We start from the raw sequence: 9017 nt of genomic DNA, 5'->3' as shown, positions 1-9017 counted from the left end.
CGCCTGCTGGTCTGAATGAATCAATGTCCTTGGCCATACAGATCGATCGGTGCTTACGTGAGCGCAAAACTGTGCACCATTTGGCGGTATCCTCTGAGCAGAGGCCTGAGCCTATGCAATGTGATAGGACTTTGACCAGAGCTGAACGGCAAGAACACAGACGTCAGAATGGGCTGTGTTTTTACTGTGGTGACTCCACTCATGCTATCTCTGATTGTCCTAAGCGCACTAAGCGGTTCGCTAGGTCCGTCACCATTGGTACTGTACAGCCTAAATTTCTTTTGTCCGTTACTCTGATTTGCTCTTTGTCATCCTATTCTGTTATGGCATTTGTGGATTCAGGCGCTGCCCTGAATTTGATGGACTTAGAGTTTGCCAGGCGCTGTGGTTTTTTCTTGGAGCCCTTGCAGCATCCCATTCCTTTGAGGGGAATTGATGCTACGCCTTTGGCCAAGAATAAGCCTCAGTACTGGACCCAGTTGACCATGTGCACGGCTCCTGAGCATCAGGAGGATATTCGCTTTTTGGTGTTGCATAATTTGCATTTTGTGGTCGTGTTGGGTTTGCCATGGCTGCAGGTATTGGATTGGAAATCAATGTCGGTGTCCAGTTGGGGTTGTCAGGGGGTACATGGGGATGTTCCATTGTTGTCAATTTCTTCCTCCACTCCTTCTGAAGTCCCTGAGTTTTTGTCGGATTACCGGGATGTATTTGATGAGCCCAAATCTAGTGCCCTACCTCCTCATAGGGATTTTGATTGTGCTATTAATTTGATTCCTGGTAGCAAGTTCCCTAAGGGACGACTTTTCAATTTGTCTGTGCCAGAACACGCCGCTATGTGGAGTTATATAAAGGAGTCCTTGGAGAAAGGGCATATTCGCCCGTCGTCGTCACCATTGGGAGCAGGGTTCTTTTTTGTGGCCAAGAAGGATGGTTCTCTGAGACCTTGTATAGATTACCGCCTTCTTAATAAAATCACGGTCAAATTTCAGTACCCTTTGCCTCTATTGTCTGATTTATTTGCTCTGATTAAGGGGGCTAGTTTGTTCACCAAGATAGATCTTCGAGGGGCGAATAATCTCGTGCGTATTAAACAGAGATGAATGGAAAACAGCATTTAATACGCCCGAGGGCCATTTTGAGTACCTGGTGATGCCATTCGGCCTTTCTAATGCTCCCTCTGTGTTTCAGTCCTTTATGCATGACATCTTCCAAAAGTATCTGGATAGATTCATGATCGTATATTTGGATGATATTTTGGTCTTTTCGGATGATTGGGAGTCCTATGCGAAGCAGGTCAGAATGGTGTTCCAGGTCCTTCGTGCTAATTCCTTGTTTGTGAAGGGATCTAAATGTCTCTTTGGAGTTCAGAAGGTTTCCTTTTTGGGCTTCATTTTTTCCCCTTCTACTATCGAGATGGATCCTGTTAAAGTCCAGGCTATTTATGATTGGACTCGGCCTACATCTGTGAAGAGCCTTCAGAAATTTCTGGGCTTTGCCAATTTTTACCGTCACTTCATCGCTAATTTTTCTAGTGTCGTTAAACCGTTGACTGATTTGACCAAGAAGGGTGCTGATGTGGTGAATTGGTCTTCTGCGGCCGTTGAGGCTTTTCAGGAGTTGAAACGTCGTTTCTCTTCGGCTCCTGTGTTGTGTCAGCCAGATGTTTTGCTCCCTTTTCAGGTCGAGGTTGATGCTTCTGAAATTGGAGCAGGGGCTGTTTTGTCTCAGAGAAGTTCTGATGGCTCTGTAATGAAGCCATGTGCTTTCTTTTCTAGAAAGTTTTCGCCTGCTGTGCATAATTATGATGTTGGCAATCGGGAGTTGTTGGCTATGAAGTGGGCATTCGAGGAGTGGCGACATTGGCTTGAAGGAGCCAAGCATCGCGTGGTGGTCTTGACAGATCACAAGAATCTGACTTATCTCGAGTCTGCCAAGCGGTTGAATCCTAGACAGGCTGGTTGGTCACTGTTTTTCTCCCGTTTCAATTTTGTGGTTTCGTACCTTCCGGGTTCTAAGAATGTGAAGGCTGATGCCCTTTCAAGGAGTTTTGTGCCTGATTCTCCTGGAGTTCCTGAGCCGGCTGGTATTCTCAGAGAGGGGGTAGTTCTGTCTGCCATCTCCCCTGATTTGCGGCGGGTGCTGCAGGAGTTCCAGGCTGATAGACCTGACCGTTGTCCAGCGGAGAAACTGTTTGTCCCTGATAGATGGACTAATAGAGTTATATGGCTTGAAGGAGCCAAGCATCGCGTGGTGGTCTTGACAGATCACAAGAATCTGACTTATCTCGAGTCTGCCAAGCGGTTGAATCCTAGACAGGCTCGTTGGTCGCTGTTTTTCTCCCGTTTCAATTTTGTGGTTTCGTACCTTCCGGGTTCTAAGAATGTGAAGGCTGATGGTATTCTCAGAGAGGGGGTAGTTCTGTCTGCCATCTCCCCTGATTTGCGGTGGGTGCTGCAGAAGTTCCAGGCTGATAGACCTGACAGTTGTCCAGCGGAGTAACTGTTTGTCCCTGATAGATGGACTAATAGAGTTATATGGCTTGAAGGAGCCAAGCATCGCGTGGTGGTCTTGACAGATCACAAGAATCTGACTTATCTCGAGTCTCTGAGGTTCATTGTTCGGTGTTGGCTGTTCATCCTGGGATTTTTGGTACCAGAGATTTGGTGGCTAGGTCCTTTTGGTGGCCTTCCTTGTCGCGGGATGTGCATTCTTTTGTGCAGTCTTGTGGGACTTGTGCTCGGGCTAAGCCCTGCTGTTCTCGTGCCAGTGGGTTACTTTTGCCCTTGCCGGTCCCGAAAAGGCCCTGGATGCATGTTTCCATGGATTTTATTTCAGATCTTCCTGTTTCTCAAAGGATGTCGGTCATCTGGGTGGTTTGTGATCGCTTCTCTAAAATGGTCCATTTGGTACCCTTGCCTAAATTGCCTTCTTCCTCTGATTTGGTTCCATTATTTTTCCAACATGTGGTTCGTTTGCATGGCATTCCGGAGAACATCGTGTCTGACAGAGGTTCCCAGTTTGTTACAAGGTTTTGGCGGTCCTTTTGTGCTAAGATGGGCATTGATTTGTCTTTTTCTTCGGCTTTCCATCCTCAGACAAATGGCCAAACCGAACGAACCAATCAGACTTTGGAAACTTATCTGAGATGCTTTGTTTCTGCGGATCAGGATGATTGGGTGACCTTCTTGCCATTGGCTGAGTTCACCCTTAATAATCGGGCCAGTTCAGCTACTTTGGTTTCGCCTTTTTTTTGTAATTCTGGTTTTCATCCTTGTTTTTCTTCAGGGCAGGTCGAGCCTTCGGACCGTCCGGGTGTGGATTCTGTGGTGGACTGGTTGCAACAAATTTGGACTCATGTGGTGGACAATTTGACCTTGTCCCAAGAGAAGGCTCAACGTTTCGCTAACCGCCGTTGCCGTGTTGGTCCCCGACTTCGTGTTGGGGACTTGGTTTGGTTATCGTCTCGTTATGTTCCTATGAAGGTTTCTTCTCCTAAGTTTAAGCCTCGTTTCATTGGTCCTTATAAGATTTCTGAAATTCTTAATCCTGTGTCATTTCGTTTGGCCCTTCCTGCTTCTTTTGCCATCCATAATGTGTTCCATAGGTCGTTGCTGCAGAGATATGTGGCGCCTATGGTTCCCTCCGTTGATCCTCCTGCTCCAGTGTTGGTCGAGGGGGAGTTGGAGTATGTGGTGGAGAAGATTTTGGATTCTCGTATTTCAAAGACGGAAACTTCAGTACTTGGTCAAATGGAAGGGCTATGGTCAGGAGGATAATTCCTGGGTTGTTGCCTCTGATGTCCATGCTGCCGATTTAGTTCGTGCCTTTCATTTGGCTCGTCCTGATCGGCCTGGAGGCTCTGGTGAGGGTTCGGTGACCCGTCCTCAAGGGGGTGTACTGTTGTGAATTCCGTTCTCGAACTCCCTCCTGTGGTCATGAATGGTACTTCGGTGAGTTCTGTCTGTGAACTCCCTCTGGTGGCTGTGTGTGGAGCTACTAGCCATTGAGGTTCGTTCCTCACCTGGTCTCGTTTACTGCTACTGGCTTCTCTATTTAACTCCACTTAGATCGTTAGTGCATGCCAGCTGTCTATGTCTTTGCACTGGTTCAGATCTCTCTTGGACCTTTCTGAGGACCTGTCTACTCCAGCAGAAGCTAAGTTCCTGCTTGTTCATTTGTTGCATATTGTTTTTCTTGCTAAGTTCTAGTCCAGCTTGCTATCATGAAATTGCCTGGCTAGCTGGAAGTTCTGGGGGTGCAGAGTGGCACCACCGCACCGTGAGTCGGTGCAGGGGTCTTTTTTGCACACTCTGCGTGGTTTTTGTAGTTTTTTGTGTTGACCGCAAAGATCCCTTTTCTATCCTCAATCTGTTTAGTTAGACTGGCCTCCTTTGCTAAAACCTATTTCATTCCTGTGTTTGTGATTTCCTCTTAACTCACAGTCAATACTTGTGGGGGGCTGCTTTTACCTTTGGGGAATTTCTCTGAGGCAAGTGAGGCTTTGTTTCCTTTCTTTAGGGGTAGTTAGCTCTTAGGCTGTGAAGAGGCGTCTAGGCAGAGTCAGGCACGTTCCACGGCTATTTCTAGTGTGTGTTGATAGGAGTAGGGTTTGCGGTCAGCAGAGTTCCCATTTCCCCAGAGCTCGTCCCGATTCCATGTTTAACTATCAGGTCATTCCGGGTGCACCTAACCACCAGGTCCATAATAGACCTCCCACAGTGATGTGCTGTACGTTATCACACACCCTCCCAGCCACACCACCCACCAAAAGAACTGCTGCATTAGGCCCTGGGGCCTTGGATGAGGGGTTCTTCTGCTTGGCTGGACATTGGGGACTGATATGACCAGGCTGCCTGCAGTGGTAACACAGGCGAGAGTCGGTGGTAGGTCTGGTGCTGTTGGCCACGGAGGGGCACTGGTGTTGGATGAAGGCTTACCCCCTCTCCAGCTGGTGGTGACTGGCTTCCGCACTTCCGATCTACGGTTGGCCTCATAGGCATCGGCAATCTGCGCTGCTTTCATCACGTCTTTGGGCTCTCTGTCCATCACGAACTGTCGCACCTCAGCTGGGCAAAGATGGAAGAACTGGTCTTTGATCATCAGGTCTCGCAGCTGTGCAAAGGTGGCCACTGACAGTCCTTGGGTCCACTGGTCAAAGTGGGTCCCCAGTCCATGCACCACATCACTGTAACTGTCGTGTGGGCCACGTTGGAGAGTCCGGAACTTTTTACGGTACACCTCGGGTGTAAGCTGGTACTTGGCTATCAGAGCCTGCTTGATGGCCTCATAATCACCATCTTGTTCTTGAGGGAGGGCAGCAAATGCCTCCAGAGCTTTTCCTCTCAGCCCTGGTGTCAGGTATCGTGCCCATTCTTGTGTAGGCAGCTGGTACTGTCTGCAGGTTTTCTCAAAGGCCCGCAGAAAAGTGTCCAAGTCCCCGTCCTTTTCCATAACAGGGAAGTGATCGGGCCGGGGCTTCGGTATCTGAGCGCTGCTGGACTCACGGCTGGACTGGGACGACCCCTGCATTTGCAGTCGGGCCATCTGCAGCTGGTACTCCCGCTGCGCTTGGGCCTCTCGCTCGGCTCGCTGGGCCTGGGCCTCTCGCTCGGCTCGCTGGGCCTGGGCCTCTCACTCGGCTCGGGCCTCGGCCTCCTGCCGGTATTGCTGAATCAGCTGCCGACGTCCCTCATGGTCGTCAGTGGGGAATTCTTTCAAGGCCGCCTGCAGGTGGGGGTCCAATTCGCCCGGATTGCTAACAGGGCCAGCATTCAGTGGTTGGACCTTTGCTGCAGCACCATGTTCACTGGTGCTGGCTTCTGCGGCCTCTGGGCTCTGTGAGTGGTCTAGAGTGGCTTCCCATTGCACCAGTTCAGCGACCATTTGAGTTTTGGTCTTGCCCTGGGGGTTCAGGCCATGGTACATGCATATCCCAGCAAGAGTGTCCCTCTTCTGCTGGGTGTACCAGGCTTCTCCTATCGCAGCCATGGTTGCCAAATAAAAGATAGGATAGAAAAACGAAGAGAAAGGGAGGGGATAATTACCAGTACACACAATTGTCTCACAACTAATAAACACTGAGTTCGTTCTCCAAACTTATTTGTGCAGAGTCCTCGCAAGGACTTTCTGCAAGTTTTTAGGGAGAGGAATGATTGCTCAAACCGAATCACTAATGCTCTAATATCCCACCGCCTTGCCACCAATTGTCACGATTCACACCAAGACTGTCACCAATTGTCACGATCCCTTTGCCGCTGCCACCAACTGGTCACGAAATCCACAGGGATTCCTGACCACTGTCACCAATATGTCATGGATTGGGGTGACTTAAACCAACAGACGGCAATCACATGCGCAGGGGGGCTTATCCTAGTTATCCCTCCACTGCCACAATGTGATGAAAAAACACACACAAGGCTAGGGACCTCTTAGTTTACAGCAGGGGCTTATTTTAGGTATCCCACTGCTCTTCAATATACCACGAACTGCAGGGATTTTTGTGTATCCCGCTTACAGTTCCACTTAAACCTTGCAGCTCTCTGGCGCCCCCTTTTACTCTCAGGTCAGATTAGGTACTGCACCTAGGGTAATTGGTTGCCAGAAAGGCTGCCTGCTATGTACTGGCTATTGGGCACGCTGCAGCGATGGGATGAACTACTCCCGCTCCAGCAGGAACAATAATTATCAATTATCAGGCGCTGAAATATCACCCAAAGGCCTGCACAGTACACGGTATTACTGCCACCAGCTTCGATTAAACGGGTCCGAAGCTAACCCAAAACAGTAGAGTAAATTCCCTTCAAGAGACTTAGGGTACGTTTTTAGAGCATGGAGAAAGAACTGGCATGAAATAATATACCTCACAAAATGTAGGCAGTGCTTTATCAAAATATTTTACAAAGATGTTACAAATGAGACAATTGCAAATATGTACAAGGTAATTATAACATAAAGAGGATTAAAGGCGAAAAGATAACTCACATGTTCTTAGTTCATATCAGTTCAGGCAAAAACCATGCTGGTGGGCGGAGCTCCCAAAAATCCCAATGCATGAGGTACAGCTCTTGGGATCAGACTCACATGTTCTTCCAGCAGCAGACTGACCGCTGGGGTCTGGCCAAAACAGTTATAGCTCAGCTTGGTGACATCACCAAAAAAGGCTGGCTATCCCAGACCCTCCTACCTTTTCCATCTGACTAAGTGTAAGCTAAATTTTTCTAAGACTTGTAATTTCGCTACCGAACATGTCATAGTCCTAACAAAACCAGAATTCATCTCGGATTAACGTGAGCATTCTAATGAGATCAAATATGTCCTGTCTGGGATTCATATTTACCGAGAAATCCCTACTTCTTCACCAGATGGAGTTAGATGCCCGTGTTTAGAGTGATGGGTAGCTCCACCGAGTGGAAGTAAGAATATGTACTTTCGTGTTTTTTAACTTAAACGGTTTGCATAATATCTTACAAAAACAAAACAAAGAACTTTCATGATTCTGGAAGTTTCCAATCCAGTTAAAGCTGGGAACTTTCCACTACAGGAAATGCCGGTCGTAAATACCTTGGTGCGGGGGATGAGGGCTTGTGAGCTGAAAGTCAGGTATTTGCAGCCACAAGCTGCAGCAGAATCACTCCAAGAAGGGGGGCTTAGCCCACAGCATGCTAGCAAGAGAACTAAACTTACATGATATTTCATACCATATCGTGACACTGTCCTTAGAGAACTTCTGTTTCTTTACCTGGGGACACTGCAAAGACGTTCAGACTTCAATGGTTGGATCCAGAGCTGCAGACTAAGGGCTCCTTCTCACTTGCGAGAAATACGTACGAGTCTCACAGGTGAAAACCCAGCTCTGGCAGCCGCACAGCAATACATGGAGCTGCACGCTCCGCCCCCGAGTGCCGATGCCAGTGGGCTTTCACCTGCGAAACTCGGACGTATTTCTCGCAAGTGAGAAGGAGCCCTTAGGGTATGTGCACACGTTGCAGATTTCCTGTGGATCCGCATCATTTTTTGCAGTGCAGAAACGCTGCAGATCCGCAAGTGATTTACAGTACAATGTAAATCAATGGAGGTAAAAAAATGCTGTGCACATGGTGCAGAAAATTCTGTGCAGAAACGCTGCGGATTAAAAGAAGTAGCATGTGACTTCTTTTGTGCGGATCTGCAGCGTTTCTGAGCCCTTCCATTATAGAAATCCACAGGGGTAAAAAACGCAGCAAATCCGCAGAAAATCCGCACAAAAAGCGTGACAAATACGCACAAAATCTGCATTAAAAAATGCATCAAATCCGCACCTGCGTTTTCTGCCAAGAGATGCAGAATCCGCACAACAAATTCCTAAGGCTAATCCACAACGTGTGCATATAGCCTAAAAACTGGCCTCACATACACACCAGTCGCAGACGGCCCTGCACACCACTACCCACAGGCGTGCCCCATGCACATCGCAGCCCACGATCAGGCTCCACACATGCACATCGCAGCCCGCGGTCAGGCTCCACACATGCACATCGCAGCCCGCGGTCAGGCTCCACACATGCATATCACAGCCCGCGGTCAGGCTCCACACATGCACATCACAACCCGCGGTCAGGTTCCACACATGCATATCACAACCCGTGGTCAGGCTCCACACATGCACATCGCAGCCCGCGGTCAGGCTCCACACATGCACATCGCAGCCCGCGGTCAGGCTCCACACATGCATATCACAACCCGCGGTCAGGCTCCACACATGCACATCACAGCCCTCGGTCAGGCTCCACACATGCATATCACAGCCTGCGGTCAGGTCCCACATACACCGCAAGCCATGGTCAAGACCTCCTATGGATGGACTTCAGCCACACCACGGCTCAGTTTCCCACGTACACTAATACACACAGGCTGCACATCACAGCCCAGTCTTCCCACCCCGTGCACAGTCTGGCTCCACACTGCACAGTGGCCCCAGCACCACATGGAAAAGCAGTTTAAAAAAGCAGTTTAAATAAAGAAATAAATAAATTAAA

The sequence above is a fragment of the Ranitomeya variabilis genome, chromosome 1, assembly GCF_051348905.1.
Source record: "Ranitomeya variabilis isolate aRanVar5 chromosome 1, aRanVar5.hap1, whole genome shotgun sequence".
Taxonomy (NCBI): Eukaryota; Metazoa; Chordata; class Amphibia; order Anura; family Dendrobatidae; genus Ranitomeya; species Ranitomeya variabilis.
This window is presented reverse-complemented; position numbering follows the sequence as displayed.